Below are 17,402 nucleotides of genomic sequence, written 5' to 3'. Positions count from 1 at the left end.
AGTCAGTGGTCTTTTTTACCAAAATAAAACTTTCTGAGGATGGGAGAAGTAAAAAAGAGAAAATAGAGAGGAACCCTTACTTAGAAAGAACTAAAGTAAAACCCAGTATGCTGCTACTGAGCCTTCTGTCAGTGCTGCATCTTGAGTGTATAAGTGCTTACCAGTCTGACAGGGGACCCTAAAAATATGTGAGCTCACTTGTTGTAACAGATGATATCTGTAGTCTAGTCTGAGAACTCCCTGATTATACTGTTGAACATATGGATTTATTTCATTGGCAAACAATATCTCAGCTGCCTAATTAAAGTGATATCCAGAAAATTCCAGCGACTTGTTAGAGCAGTGGATACTGTTCAGGCTTCCCTTAAATCTTTCTTAGGGGTCTCAAGCAGGACGTGAGTGTTAACTTCTGGAACATTACCAAGGGACTTGGGCTATATTGACTTATACTACGATGTTGATATTTCATGATTTTATATTTCCTCCTTAGATTCACATGTTCCTCTTATTTGTGGTAAGTTTTTCTTCTTCTTCTTTGTTTTCTTTAAATGCACTAATGATGTTTTACCATAAAATCAGAGGCTCTATATCCTTTATGGAGTCCTGGTGTGGCACTGTGAGTTCAAGTGCTAGACTTCAATGTTGGCTTGAACCACAAGGTTGGCAGTTCAAGCTCACCAGATGCTTCTTGGAAACCCTATACAGAGTCGCTACAGGTCGGAACCGACTTGATGGCACGTAACAAAAAACACATATATCCTTTATATATACACATATGTAAATTTCACTCAAGTCTTGGTGTGGTGCTGCAGGATAATGCACTGGATCGTAAGACCAGTTTGAACTGCAAAGTTGGCAGTTCAAACTCACCAGCTGCTCCTTGGAAACCCTACACAGGGTCTCAATGAGTCGGAACTAACTCAATGACCCTTAACAACAACAACGTATCCTATGTGGGGTTACTTTTTTTTTTTTTTTTTCACTTGAACTTACTGAAAATGACAGGTTTTTGGTGTTTCAAGTGTATTTTATTATGTATTCTACATTTTGAAATGCCGCTTTTAGATGGAGTAGGGAAAATGATTGAAACACTCCCGTTTTTGAATTGAAAGGTTACTTTTCATTAAATCTTGGTCTTTGGTACCATTTGGCATCTTCAGTTTATTCTGCCATAGCACAATATATTCCACATTTGGAAGTGAAATATACATTATGTAGAATGATGATCATGGGATGCCAGTGTCTTGTGCTTCCAATTTCACCTTAGTGATGACACTGTTACGAATAAAACTGAAAGCAACAGAAACTTGATTGGACCCTTTAGTGATGTGCTTCATGCTTTAGACTAAACATACAAATCAGAAAAAAACAAACGCTGAAGCCAAGATACTGAGGAATTCAACATTTGTGTCTGAGAAGTACTAAAGTGTAAAAGTCACATTGTTTTTCTCACCACTAGGAATAGGCTCCACAGTCTGTTAAAAAAAAACAAAAACAGAAACAGAGGCCATGTTTCTCTGGCATTGGTTATGTGTGTTTTTTTTTGTTTTCTAGGTATTTCTGCAGGTGCAGTAATTATTATCATCTTGGTCACTGTCGTCTCATGCATGATAGTAAAGCAAAAAGAACGGTAAGTTCAAATGCATGCTTCACCAAAATGCATGAAAAATGTTGTCTTCTTGCTTCAAACTAAACACCAAAGCATGGGGTGTCTGCGAAGAATATTGCAGTGTGATAGCTGGAAGGAGCCATGCTAGGCTATGCCAAAGGAAATCTCCAACACAAGGTAGTGTGATGGTTACAAGTTGGGCTGCTAACCCCAAGGCCAGCAGTTCAAAACTACCAGCCACCCCATGGGAGAAAGACGAGACTTTCTGCTCCCATAAAGATTTACAACCTAAGAAACCCTATGCAGGGCTGCTATGAGTTGGAACCAACTCCAACGCACATAAACACCACCATCAAAGACATTATTTTATGTGAATAATGTTTATTCAGATTGTACATCTTAAACATCTAGGAAATAGAAAGAAAAGTATTTTAAAATTCCCATGGCCTTACTGCAAATATTGTATATATATACTTGTCCAATATTTTTCCTGTATATACATTTTTTTAATCTGAAATTTTTTTATCATAGCTTCTTATGTTAACTTTTTTATTTAGACTAATGTACATATTTCTCATGTCATTTAACCATGTTTTGTTTTTAGTTAGTAGCATATTAATCAATTATATGTAACTCTCTATAGTTGAAATTTTTGGTTACCTCCATGTTTATTTTGTTGGTGGTGGTGAAAAAAGAAAGCTTCATCTTTCTCCTGTGGAACTGCTGATAGTTTCGAACTAGCTGGCCTTGAGGTTAGCAGCCCGACTCATAACCACTACATTACCAGAGTTCCTTATGTTTATTATAATAAACAATATAATGCATTATAAGGAACACCTTTGAATAAACCTTTCTTCACACCTACTAATTACCTTAGAATAGCATTATTTGTCCCTTGTCATCTAATTGGTTCTGACTCACAGCAACCCTGTATGACAGAGTAGAGCTACTCCACAGAGTTTCCATGGCTGTAAATTTTTACAGAAGCAGACTGCCACATTAGTCTTAAGTGAGCAATTATGTTAGATAAATATTGCTTGATGCTAATCCAGGACATTTTTTTCTAACTTGGTCATGTCAAATAATTAACGTATGTGATTTGTGGATTTGTACTCTTTGTTTCTGCTTCATTGGTCTGTCTAGTCTTCTATTACAAGCCCCTCTGTGTTTAATTAGTATAACTTTAAATCACCCCAGTATCTGTATATGCTGTTTTCCAGTGCCATCGAGCTGCTTCTGACTCATAGCAACCCTGTATAGGGTTTCCAGTGACCAGCTGGTGGGTTTGCTGTTCAAAGCAACCTTGCAGTCCAGTGCATCAACCCACAGTGCCACACCAGGACTCCAAATATATATGGAGTCTTCATGTGGTGCTGCACAGGACCACAAGGTCGGTGGTTCAAACCCAACAGCTGTTCCTCAGAACCCCTATACAGGGTTGCTAGGATTCAGAACCAACTTGACAGCACTTAACAATAACAATGGCACTTTAGGATAACTACTGGACTGCTAACTACAAGGTCGATGGTTCAAACCTACCAGCCGCTTCTTGAAAACTATACACAGGGTCACTGTGAATCAGAACCAACTCAACAGTACTTAACAACATATATATATATATATTATACATATATAATTTTACATATATTTAAAATCATATTTTAAATAGGAAAATTATATATGTATAATTTTACATAATTTTAAAATTATACATATATAATTTTCCTCTTTCTGTTTGTTCTTACAGATGATTTTTAAAATCATTTGTCAATTTCTAAAAATATACATGTTCTGAATGCATTTAGACCTATTGATTCATTTATGAGAGAATGACATCTTTGCTATAATATCTTCCCATTCAAAAACCTGTACCCCTTTCCATTTGTCCAAGTAATCTTTTCTCTCACTCAGTTGTTGTTTTCAGGATAGTTAAATATATTACTAGGTTTCTATGACGTTGTGAGTTAATGTGCCAGACTGCAAAGCCATTTGAACTGCTAGGTCGGTGGTTCAAGTTCACCAGCTGCTCCTTGGAAACCCTATTCAGGGTCGCTATGGGTCGGAACCCATTTGATGGCACTTAACAACAACAGTGCTATATTATGTTGGTGTTAAATGCAGAATTAGATATACTTCTGAATTATTTTTAGTTTTTTATTAACATTTCAGTACACTGGAATTTACTTTGTAGTACAGTGTATGATGTAAACTCACTGGCATTTCTTTCTGTAGAGTCAATTTCCCAAAGCATATGTCGAGTAAACCATTCCCTCACTTGATTTGTTTCCTTTACCATCTAGTTACCAATTCTCTATAAACTGGGGTTTGTGTCAGAAAGATCTGACATAGATATGGAACATAGATTATGTTATTAATCTATGATATACTTTGTAAGAATATACTTTATTAGATGAGCAAAGATACAGTTTATTAGAAATTGTAGCTTTCTTAATGGTTATTTTGAGGCAGTTCAGTTTTCTATCTTTTTAAACTATTTTGAAAATACCTTCTGTTCATTTTTGTAGATAATGTATAGAATCATTTGCCCCAGCCTCCACTCCCCCCCCCAAAAATAACAACAAAGTTAGGAATTAAATTGGATGTGCCTTAAACCTATAGATCAATATGAGAAGAAAACTGATCTCTTCAGAATATTAATTATGCCCTTCCAGAATCATAGATGACTGAGGGAGGTGTTATTTTATGTCTCTGTTACATTTAACAGTTCACTTCATGTAGACCAGGAGTCCCAGAGGCACAGTCTTTAAAGTGCCCAACTACACACCCAAAAGTCAATGGTTCAAACTCAGCAGCCACTCCTCGGGAGAATGATGGAGCAGTCTGCGTCTGTAAAGACATTCTGCCTACTGTGTCCTATAGGGTCACTGTGAATTAGAATCAACTCAGTGGCAATGGATTTCATTTCTGGTTTCATGTGTTATTGTTGAGTGCCGTCAAGTTGGTTCCAACTCAGAGTTTCTGAGGAGTGTCTGGTGGATTTGAACCACCAACCTTGTAGTTCAAACTGACCTTGTTGTCAAGTGCTTTTCCTATAGCACCACATCAGGACTCCTTGGTTTCGTGTAGGTCACATAAAGCTCTAAATACTTTGTTCTTGTTGCTCTTCTAAGTCATTTTCTAATCTATGTTTGAGCATTAATTTTGAATGATATCTGATATTTTGGAAAGTTTATGTTTGTTGTTGTTGTTGCTAAGTGTTGTCAAGTTGATTCCAACTTATAGCAACCTTGTATAGAATTTCCAAGGAGTGGTTGGTGGGTTTGAATGCCCAACATTGAAGTTCAAACTGACCTTTCAGTCCAATGAATTATCCTGCAGTGCCACACCAGGCATTAATGTTTGGTCATTAATTTTAAATGGTATCTAGGAAAGTTTATCTTTATACAAGTGTAAATTCTTCATGGTTTATCAGTGAGTTACCTAGTCTTCTAAGTAGGAAACTATCATTGTTGGAAGGTGCCATTGAGTTGGTACCGACTCATAGCGACCCTATGCATAACAGAACAACACACTGCCTGTTCTGCATCAACCTCACAGTCGTGCTACATTTGAGCCCATTGATGGACCACTGTACTATTCCATCTTGCTGGGGGTCTTCCTCCTTTTCTCTGAGCCTCCACCTTACCAAACATGATATCCTTCTCCAGTGACAATATGTCCGAAGTATGAAAGACGAAGTCTGGCCATCCTGGCGTCCAAAGAGCTCTCTGACTGTACTTCTTCCAACACAGATTTGTTTGTTCTTTTGACAGTCCATGATACTTTCAATATTCTCCAACACCATAACTCAAATGCATCAATTCTTCTATGGTCTTCCTGTTCACTATCCAACTTTCACATGCATATGAACGATGTTATTGAAAACACCAACACTATGGCTTGGGTCAGGCACACCTTAGTCCTCAAGCCGACATCTTTGATCTTCAATACTTCAAAGAGGTCTTGTGCAGCAGATTTGCCCAATGCAGTACATTGTTTGATTTCTTAACTGCTGCTTTCATGAGTGTTGATGGTTGATCCAAGCCAAATGAAGTCATTGAAGAAACTATATCTTTATAAATTATGATAATCACATCCTTTCTACTAACTATACATTTTTATTTACTTATGTTTTCCCCTCATTTTGTGATCTTGACCAGATGTTTAAGGGCGATCTTCAAAAATAGTAGGTAATATTGGTCCTGTTTGTTTAATGTAACAAAATAAAAACAAAACTTGTGTTTCATCACTGAAAATTATGTGGGATGTTTTGGTGTTTTTCTTTTCTTTTTAAGTTACAGGAAGAAGTATGTATATTTCTATTCCCAGTTACATAGGTTGTTGTTGCTAATTCCCATTTTAAATTTCTATAAATTTTTTAATCGCATATTTTTATATCTCTATAAATCTTTTTTTAATCATTGGTTTCTTGAAAATGCAAAAAGTAGACATGCTTGTTGTAATAAATCAAATAATTTTCAAAGAAACGAAATAGCCTCTTTCCCTGTACACCCAAAACCCAAGATAATGGAGGTAACTATTGTCAGCAATTTGCTATGGTCACTTCCATACATAACATTTCTCTGTTTTGCACATACAGTTCTCTATTTAGCATATACATACGTGGCTTTTCTTATTTGACAGGTAGATGTTAGGAAGTAGAAGTAGAAATGAAAAGAGGCAATGACCATCCTCATTCCTTCTTTTCTTATACAATAATTACTGTACTTAGCATTATACTTGGCTAGAGCTACAAAGCTAAGTAAGGATGTAGGTTCTGTTATGAAGGGCATTATAGTCTTCTTGTTGTGCTCCCTTGCGTCGGTTTCAACTCACAAAGAGTTATATAAGGTTTCTGAGGGCAGCTGGTGGATTTGAACTGTCAACCTTGCAGTTCCCAGTACAGTACGTATCCTACAGTACCATATCAGGGCCTATTATAGTCTAGTAGAGAAAATAAACAAGCAGAAAAATAAACAAGTATCATAAAGCAGTATTGCCAAAATGGATAGCATAGTAATTGGTAAAGATACAAATCACATAAATCACAGTTTCTATTAGATATAGGTCTACAGTGGCTTTACAAACCTGGCTCAGTACTGTGGCTTCTGCCAAGAAGGGTAATGAGAAGGAAAAGGGCTATTTCACTGTCAACATACTAGTGAACAGAGACTATACCTCCAGCACTTCCAAGTTTATCCATGGAGTGCGCTTCAAGAAGCATGCCCCAAGGGCACTCAAGGAGAGTCAGAAATGTGCCATTAAGAAGACAGAAACACCAGATGTGCTTGCTCATTGAACTATGTTCAAGCTATCTGGGTCAAAGGAATAAGGAATGGCCTACAAGTGTCCTTGTATGATTATTCAGAAGATATAATGTGGATGAAGATTCACCAAACAGACTTGACAGGTACCTGTGTACCAATTACCACCTTAAAAACCTACAGTCCATGTGAATGCAAATTAACAAAGTTATATATAAAACTGCAACCAAAAGAAATTTCCATAATGAAGGAGATTTTTCAGGTGAACCTCAAAGGACAAGGAAAGAAAGTCATTCCAGATAGAAGGAACAGTTTGAGTAAAGGACCAGGTACCTTTACTCAAGGAGTTTGGGCTTTATTTTGTAGAATTATAAGCAAGAAAGTATGGTCAAGTTTGTATATTCAAAATAAGGGGCAGGATTAACATCCCAACCAGGAGTTGTGCTGGAGCTCAGTAAGATATGAAGAACATAAGATTTTCAAAACTCAGTGACTTGCTGAATATGGGGAGAAGGAAGCATTAGAGATGAACAAGTGTAGAGGTAACGTGTGGTGGTGATTTTTACATCATGTTATAGTCCATACCGAAGGCTGTATTCTTTGGTCTTCTTCAGTAAGTGCTTCATGTCCTCTTTGCTTTCAGCAACCAAGATTGTTCCATCTGCATATCACAAGTTGCTAATAAGTCTTCCTCCAATCCTGATGTAAAAATTATTTTATAATATTCTTAATGTATGAAGGTAACTAAAAAATATTGCCACAAAATCATAGAAACTTTAGTTAAAACAAAAATATCAAAATGTGAAGCTATTCTTTTCTCTATTTAAACTCCATCTCAGGCTATACACTTCTGAATGCAGTGTTTCCATCTCTCTAGAATTTTATACAAATTAAATTATACTAAGTATTATTTATAATCTTTTTCTCAGAAAAATTACTTTGAGATATATCCGCATAGCTGAATGTATCAATAGTTCACTACTTATTTATGGAGTATTATTAGGTCAGTTTGAACTGCTAGGCCAACAGAACAAACCCAACAGCCACTCCCTCAAAAACCCTATACAGTGTCACTATGAGTTGGAACCAACTTGATGTTACTCAACAACTGTCTACTGTGAGTAAACCACAGTAGCTCTGTAGGATAAGCACTGGACTGTGAACCACAAGGTTCCTGGTTCAAACCCACTAGTTGCTCCATGGGAGAAAGGTGAGGCTTTCTGCTACCACAAAGATTTACTGTCTTGTAAACACTATACAGTATCACTAGGAGTCAAAACATAACAACACTTAACAAAAACAACACCTTCTACTGTGAAAAGATCCTTGGTGGCATTGTAGAATAGGCACTGGATGACCAAACGTAAGGTAGACCATTCAAACCCACTCGGCACTCTGAGGGAGAAAGATGAGATTTTCTGCTCCAGTAAACATAACCTCAGAAACCCCAGAAAGGATTGATGTGAGTCAAAATCAATGCTATGACAGTGAGTTATTTTGGATTAACCACCCCCAGAAGAACTCAGCAATCTTCAATTTGCTGTTGTTAGGTGCCATTAATTCAGTTCCAATTTATAGCTACCCTATGCACAACTAAATGAAAATACTGCCTCCTCACAATTATTACATTTGAGCCTTGTTGGTGCCACTACGTTCATCCATCTTGTTAGGAAACTTCTTTTTTTCTCTGACCCTCTACTTTGCCAAGTATGACGTCATTCACCAGGGCCTGGTCCCTCATGATATCATGTCCAAAGGATGAGAGACCAAGTCTCAATATCCTCCCTTCTAAAAGAGCATTCTAGTTGCATTTCTTCTAAAAAAGATTTACTTGTTCTTCGAGCAGTCCATGGTACTTTTAATATTCTTCTCTAATACCATAATTCTAATGAATTGATTTTTCTACGGTCTTCCTTATTCATTATCCAACTTTCATATGCATGTAAGGTTATTGAAATTACCATGGCTTGGGTCAGGCGTACCTTAGATCTCATTCTCTTTGTTCTTTAACGCTTTAAAGCGGTCTTGTGGAGCAGATTTGCCTAATGTAGTACGTTGTTTGATTTCTTGACTGCTGTTTCCAAAAGTGTTGATTGTGGATGCAAGACATTTGAAGTCTTCGGTAATTTCAATCTTTTCTCCATTTATCATGATGTTATTTATGAGTCCAGTTGTAAGTATTTTTGTTTTTGCTGCATTGAGATGTAGCCCGTACTGAAGTCTGTAGTTGTTGATCTTCATCAGTAAGTATTTTAAGTCTTATTTGCTTCCAGAAAGCAAGGTTGTAACCATCTGTATATCAGAGATTGTTGAGTTTTCTTCCAATCCTGATACATATTCTTCTTCCTATAATCCAACTTCTCAAATTATTTGCTCAGCATACAGATTGAATAAGTATGGTGAAAGATCTATGTACAGGCTCTTCAAGAGCACAATTACGTGTTCTGGAATATTCATTCTTTACAATGTTATCCATAGTTTGTTATGATCTACATAGTTGAATACCTTTGCATAATCATTAAAGCACAAGTAAACATATGTCTGGTATTCTCTGTTTTCAGCCAAGATCCATCTGATGTCAGTAATAATGTCCTTAGTTCTATGTCCTTTCTGAATCTATCTTGAATTTCTGGCAGTTCCCTGTCCATATACAGTTGCAGCCATTTTAAATAACCTTCAACACAATTTTACTTGCATGTGATATTAATGATTTCTGCATTTCTTTGGGTCATCTTTCTTTGGAATAGACACAAATGTGGATTTCTTCCAATTAGTTGGCCAAGTATCTAACTTCCAAATTTCTTGGAATAGACTAAAGAGGACCTCCAGTACTCCATTAGTTTGTTGAAACATTTCAATTTGTATGCCATCAATTTTTGGAGTCTTATTTTCTGCCAGTACCTTCCACTGTAGTGTGGATTTCTTCCTTCAGTACCATCAGTTCTTGATCACATGCTACCTCTTGAAATGATTGAACATTGACCATTTCCTTTTGGTACAGTGACTCTTCTTCCTTCCATCTTCTCTTGATGTTTTCTGCATCATTAAATATTTGGTCCACAGACTCCTTCAATATTTCAAGTCAAGGCATGAAATTTTTCTTCAGTTCTTTCAGCTTGAGAAATGCTGACTGTGTTCTTTCCTTCTGATTTTTTAACTCCAGGTTTTGTACATTTCATATAACACTTGACTCATCTTATCGATGTTCCCTTTGAAATTTTCTGTTCAGCTCTTTCATCTCCTTGTGTCTTCCATTTGCTTTATCATCTCTATGCTGCAGAGCAAATTTCAGAGTCTCTTCTGACATACATTTTGGTCTTTTCTTTCCTGTCTTTTTAATGACCTTATACTTTCTTTCTGTATGATATTCTTTATGTTATCCCTGAACTCTTTTGGTCTTTGTTTATTAGTGTCTAATGCATCAAATCTATTGTTGAAATAGTCTCTAAATTCAGGTGGGATATATCCCCGGAAACCTTACACAGGGTCGCTGTGAGTCAGAACCGATTCAGCAATACTTAACAACAACATATTCAAGGTCATATTTTGGCTCTTGTGGACTTGTTTTAATTTTCTTCAGTTTCAGACTGAACTTGCATCTGAGCAAATGACAGTATGTTCCACATTCTGCCCCTGGCTTTGTTTTTGATGATGATATTGAGTGCCTCTATTGTGTCTTTCCACAAATGTGATTTGATTCCTGTGTAGTCCATCTGGCATGCTCCGTGTGTATAGTAGTAGCCTTTTATATTGTTTTATAAAAGATGTTTGCAATGAATAAGTCGTCGGTCTTACAAAATTCTATCACGCAATCTCCAGCATCTCCAGGGCCATATTTTCCACTACTGATCATTCCTCTTTATTTCTACCTTTCACACTCTAATTGCCAGTAATTATCAATGCATTTTGATTGCATATTTGATCAATTTCAGACTGAAAAAAGTTGTAGAACTCTTTAAATTCATCATCACTGGCTTTACTGTTGGTGCATAAATTTGAATAATAGTGATATAACTGATCTTCCTTGTAAGGATACAGATATTATCCGATCATAGATAGCGCTGTACTTTAAGACAGATCTTGAAATGTTCTGCTGTTCAGTTTATACTGCATCAAACCAACAGTTTGGGCATTCTTGAACTCAAATCATGTATTTTAGTAATGTTCTTTGAGCTTGGTGAACAAATAGAAGTCTGAAGGGGCATGATCAAAGGTGGACAGGGTAAAGTTTCCCAGGAAATTCTCAAGACACAATCCTTACTCCCCTCAAAGAATGAATAGGTACAATGTTGTTATGGAAAAAATTTGTTGGTGCAACATTCCTGGTCACATTATTAGTAATGCAGCTTTAAATATTTTGAAAACTTCTTCCTAAGAAGGCAATGTGATCCTTCTATGTCCTATAGGAAAAAATATCAAGATTTCTTCTTCAGGATCCCACAAAACAATCATTATATCCATGTTGACCTCTCTTCCTTGAATTTGACTGGCCCAGCCGATCCCCTTGGAAGTCAGTGTTTGGTTGGACAATTTTTTTAAGGCATCCTAATGTAGGAGTCCTGATGTGGCACTGTAGGATAAGCACTGGTTTACTAACCACAAAGCTGGTGGTTCAAACTAACCAGGCACACTTCAGAAACCCATACAGGGTTGCTTTGAGGCAAACTGATCAAGACCATACAACAGCAACAATGTGGTGCTGTAGGAAAAGCACTGGACTACTAACCACAAGGTCGGTGGTTCAAATCCATCAGCCACTCCTTGAAAACTGTATACTGGGTTGCTATGAGTCAGAACTGACTCTTTGATCCTAAAAACAAGACTAAGGATCCCCGGTCGAAGAGTGGGTTATGTGTGGGGCTGCTAACTGCAAGGTCAGCAGTTCAAAACTAACAGCCGCTCTGCAGTAGAAAGATGAAGCTTTCTGCTCTCATAAAGATTTACAGCCTCGGAAACCATATTTAGGGTCACTATGAATCAAAACTGACTTGATGACACACAAAATTAAGAACAATGTATTATTGTGAGAACTTGTCCGCAGCCATCCACTGATTATAGAAACATGTTCAAACATGTAGTGTTTGGAATAAACCCATGAATGCATAAACTAGAACCCTAGTATTAACACTTTTTTTACTTTCTCTTATATCTTCCTATTATTTGACTTCTTGATAGAGAATGACATGTTCTAAGTATCCTTAGCTATAACATTTCTTCCCTATTAATTCTATCATATTTTATTTTGGGGTTCTGCAAGATAATCACATTTCATTATCTTTCACTAATTATTACTCAAGTGGTTTCAGAATCAAAATAAAGGATATGTGCTTTCAAAGAATAAAAGTAAAATCATTCTCCTTAAAATAAATGAAAGTTTTTAGTGTTTTGTGACTATATATAAGGATTTTGAGGTAAATATCAAATAGGAAAATTTCCTTTTAGGTTCTATTGGAAAATTATACTGCCCCAACATGAAAAATGTATGATCAAATCTAATTTAAAATATATATATATATATTTTTTGCCTCTTTGAAGGTTGTCTGCTTAGTCCTTAAGATCTCTGGATATGGGCTAGAGCAACGTAGTGTCAACTTCTGACTTGAACATTTACAAGCTTAGCAAATTACTAACTTTTATGTGCCCATCTACAAAATGGGGTCGATAGTGTTTGCTTCACAGAATAATTAAGAGGATAAACTGAATTCATCCATGAAAAATATTTACCATGTTTGGGGAAGTACGGTAAGCAAATAAATATATGTCTTTGGAGTCTTTATGGTCAATGAGTAAAAGTTTTACTTTTTTTTCCTCCCTTTATCCATTTAGAAGTTACTATACAAATACAACCCCTAAAGATGGAGTTCTTCACTTAGAGACACGAAAAGTATACTCTGTTGATCCATACAACCCAGCAAGCTAATCAGAAGACAAACTGGTATTTAATGAAACTGAAATATTATTATTAACTTACATGCCTTTTTCTTTCCATTTATATCCATCAATAAGCAAAGGTCTAAATATATGTAGTTCTGACTATTACACAAGTCTTCTGTAAGCATGCACGAAGATTGTTATCTATCTACTTTATATTGCTAACTTATGTTCCAGTAATCCACTCAACAAATATTTATATAAATAGCAAAATAAATAAGATGGTAAGTACAACAATGAGAAATAAAGCAAAGAGCATAGTGAGAGCAGGGTATTTACAAGGGAAACCTTACTAAGCAAATGGCATTTGAACAAGCTCTAGAGGAAAGCAAGGAGATACGGGTGTGGGTGTATGGAAGAAGATCATTTCAGGAAGATAGAGTTAGTCAAAGACACTAAGGTGTTGTGCGTGTGGTGGGTTGGAAGGGGTACAAAGTAAAGCTATAACATAGATTTTTGTTGAATGATTATACAAATGAGAACAATAATGTGATAATTGATTCCTTTTTATCTATCATTTATTTTAATTCATATATATCAATATAAAATGTATTATTATTTGCTTAAGATCATGTCATCAGAAGAAGGACTTCTTGACAACATATTTTCAAATAGACTTGATGGTTTATTGGTTATAGTTGTTTTTTCTTTATCTGTGGTTGTGGTGGTGGTGGTGGTGGTTATGTGCCACGGAGTCGATTCTGACTCATAGCGACCCTGTACAAGGTTTCTGATATAAGTCTTTCTGGGAGCAGAAAGCCTCATCTTTCTCCCATGGAACAGCTGGTAGTTTTGAACTGCTGACCCTGAGGTTAGCAGCCTCATTCGTAACCACTACACTACCAGAGCGCCTTTTTTTTTTTTTTAAACCTATAGAGAGACTGAAAACACTTTTGTTATTTAAAGTTTTTTGTTGCATAGCTGCTATTCATGCTGCATCCTAAACCGAAATTGTCTATTTCAGAAAGACTTGTTGCTTGGAATCCAACTGAACACTGGTTGGGAAGAAGCCACTCTAATAGCCAGTTTATTTGCCTGAAGTCAACACCAATGAAATGGTTTCATAAGCTATAACTTCCTATGTGCACTTATTCTGAAGCAGAACAAAGAAAATTTGCTTGAGGGTAAAGATGAGAGCCCAGTTTTACTGCCACTTCCCTTCAAGGACTTTTGGAAGGCTCACTTGTGTTGTATCTGGAGCCAGGCTATGGTGTAAACAATTACACAACTCTGAAAGTGACCCCATCTTCTAAGGAAGGCCCTAAACAGAGCTGCCCTCATCTTTTTAATGATCGCATACTGTTTCCATATACTTTGGGTTATAATATTGACTGCTGGATTTAATTATTTACACAGAATAGGAAGCATTTCCTTGATTATGATGGGCAGATAACCTTGTTGGGACATCGACATTCACTGAAAAGTTCCTATTTCTATGATATTGTCACCTGTGAGTGCTGTTTTGCCCCAACTTGCAAAGGAGGGTCTTCGCCTTCTACTGACCAAGAATGACCAGGAGAAGCCCAGAGGGTCCACACAAACAAAGCTTTCTTAAAGCAAAGTTAAAAGAAAAATCCCATGGGAGACAAAGAGGGACCAAGCAACGCTAATCTCTGCCTCCCGGAACAGTTTTTTTTTTCTTCTTTTTTTTTTTTAAGATTGTCAAGGAAAAACAGTCTCATGTTTATTTATCATGATACAGTGTGAAAGGTGGGGTCTGCCTGGAAAGGGTTGGGTTATGATAATGAGGGTATATGCATAGCTATTTGTCAAGATGGAGACACTTTGGTCAAGGGTGCGGCCATAACTGCACATGCGCACTCTCTTCACACAGTGAACTGTTGTTCTGCTTCACTCATCTGCACCTGCTTGGCACCTGCTACTTCTTCTGGTGTGACACTGTAGGATTGGCATTGGACTGAACTACAAGGTCAGCAGTTTAAACTCACCAACTGCTCTTCGGAAATCCTATAGAGGGGCACTATGTGTTGGAACTGACTCGGTAGCATTTAACAACAACAACTTCTGCAACACAACTGGAAAGAAGACTGTTAAGTATGAAATGGGTGGTTATTGCCCACAACTCCAAACCAAATCAAACCCATGACCATGGAGTGGATTCCGACTCATAGAGAACTATGCAGGGTTTCCAAGGTACATATATACAGGAGCAGAAAGCCGCCTCCTTCTCCCTACAGAGTGACTGGAAATTCGGACAACCAACTTTGTGATTAGCAGCCCAACTTGTAACCCACTACAATTCTGGAGCCTCTAGTCCCTGCTGGAGCTTTTTATAGATAATTTAATCTGCTAGGCCCCCTTGTTATTGTTAACTGTCATCTAGTCAGTTCCAACTCATAGCAACTCTGTATAGTGTTTCCAAAGAACACCTAGTGGATTTGAACTGCCTGCCAATCTTGTGGTTAGAAGTTCAGTGCTTATCCTACAGTCCCACATCAGGGTTGAAACACCCCTTAGAGTGTAGCATACCAGCAAGAAGAAAAAAACTTTGCAGAGGAAAACACACACACACACACACACAGAGCTTAAAAAGAATTTAGTCTAGTGCAAGTTATTACTAATGGTCAAACCCTCATAAAATAGAGGCTTTTATGCCAGGGTGGATTTGCACAATCATCACAGGGTCTTGTATATCTGCCAGTCTTCTATCTGCCTCCTGCCTCAATATGACTAGATAATCCACTGCAATTCCTACTTCTCACAATATGTACTTCGCCTTTCCAGAATCACTCAGTAACATGTTTTGAATTTACAGGAGTCAAATTTTAATTCAACAGTTTTCGGGTACAATTCAAGTTATGGATGTTTTTGGTAGCTTTGTCAGAAGCTCTGGTTGCCTGTAAAATGCCATTTAACCATTCAAATAAATGTTAGCCTTGATAAAAAGACTTGCTTTACCTAATTTCTTATTCTTACATCAATGAAGTCTTAAATAGCAGACAACCTTAGAATTGTTATGGCTCTTGATTTAACATACATTCTGAATTCCATGCTCTGTCACTTTGGTAAACTTCTCAACCCCACCACTTTTATGCCCTGACCATCAGAGCTTCTCTTATACAAAGATAAGTCCAAAAGTATTGCTACTAGGGTTCTAAACAAAATGTGTTTAAACATATACTTGCAATCAGTGGATGACTGCAAACACATTCTCTCTATAATATACTTGTCTTAGTCTCATTAGAGTTCCTTCAAAAAAGATCCAATCAAAATGGTGGCTTCTGAGAAGATGTGTTGATTACTTAAACTCAAGGCAGAGAGGTCAGCTCAGAAGAATGTGGTGACTGAGGTTTTTATTATTATTATTATTCCCAAAGGGCACAGGATGATCGTGGGACTTACTATGAAGGTGTTTTTAGAAAATCTTAAACTGCATTGGTGAGAAAAAGGCCAGGAAAGTTGCAACAAAGAACTTTTTCTATCACAACAGTGAATGCACTTGCTGATTCTCTGAGGGCAGCCTGAGCTGACCCACTAAAATTTCATTGGAAAACCTTACCCTATCCAAAGTATACCCCAGATCTTGTCTCTTCAGACTTCTTTTTGCTCCCCAAACTCAAAGAACATTTAAAACAAACATAATTTGAAATGAAGATCCTAAAACTGCCATTTTGGTGTGGCATGAAGAATGCAGAATTCTTTGAGGAAAAGTTAGAGAGATGGAAACATCTTCAGAAGTGTATAAACCTATATGGAGGATATGTTGAAAAGCACACTTTGATCGTTTGATAAATTATGTTATAGAGTACATTTTTAACTTACCTCGTATTTATCCAGCCAACAGCTTACCCTAGCCCACATACCCTCTTCCACCAACATTCTAAATCCTGCAGACAATTTTCCCAGTTCCAGTATTTTCTCTGTGGAGAAAATGAAATCTTACTGACTGGCTAACTTTATGTTTATTCTATCTTCTACCACCACTTATCTGTCAGTTTGTTGTACTGTGGTGGTTTGCTTGTTGTGGTGGTTCTGGAAGCTATGCCAACAGTATTTTAAGTACCAGCAGGGTTACCCATGCAGGTTTCAGCAGGGTTTCCAGACTATGACAGACTAGGAAGCCTGTTTCTGAATGTTTAGCCACTGAAAACATTCTGGGGAACAACCGGACGCTGTCAGATACGCTACGAGAAGATGAAAACAAGATGAAGAGCACCAGAATATTATCAGATATAGTGCCAGAAATGAGCTCCTCAGGTTGGAGAACACATAAAATACAACCGGGGAAGAGCTGCCTCCTCAAAGCAGAGTTGACCATGATGACATGAACGGAAACAAGTTGTCGGGACCTTCATTTGCTGATGGAGCACAACTCAAAATGGGAAACAGCTGCAAACATCCATTAATAATCAGAACACAGAAGGAAACACGAATCTAGGAAAATTGGAAGTTATCTAAATGAAATGGAACACATAAAAACCGATATCCTAGGTATTAGTGAGCTGAAATGGACTGTTAGTGGTCATTTTGAATCTGACAATCATATAGTTTACTATGCCAGGAACCACAGATTCAAGAGAAATGGCATCACATTCATGATTAAAAAGGGCCTTTCAACATCTATCTTGAAATATAAT

General features: G+C 37.0%; 1 protein-coding gene across 1 annotated transcript in view; it reads left to right on the top strand.

Annotated features, from left to right (window-relative positions):
- CR1 (complement component (3b/4b) receptor 1 (Knops blood group)) overlaps positions 1 to 17,402 on the top strand; it is a 191,076-nt gene that overhangs the window by 24,960 nt on the left and 148,714 nt on the right. The gene's annotated exons all lie outside the window — the stretch shown is intronic.

This window comes from Chrysochloris asiatica, unplaced genomic scaffold, assembly GCF_000296735.1.
Source record: "Chrysochloris asiatica unplaced genomic scaffold, ChrAsi1.0 scaffold00009, whole genome shotgun sequence".
In the NCBI taxonomy this organism is placed as follows: domain Eukaryota; kingdom Metazoa; phylum Chordata; class Mammalia; order Afrosoricida; family Chrysochloridae; genus Chrysochloris; species Chrysochloris asiatica.
The sequence above is the reverse complement of the archived record's forward strand: the minus strand, read 5'-3'. Positions and strand labels throughout refer to the sequence as shown.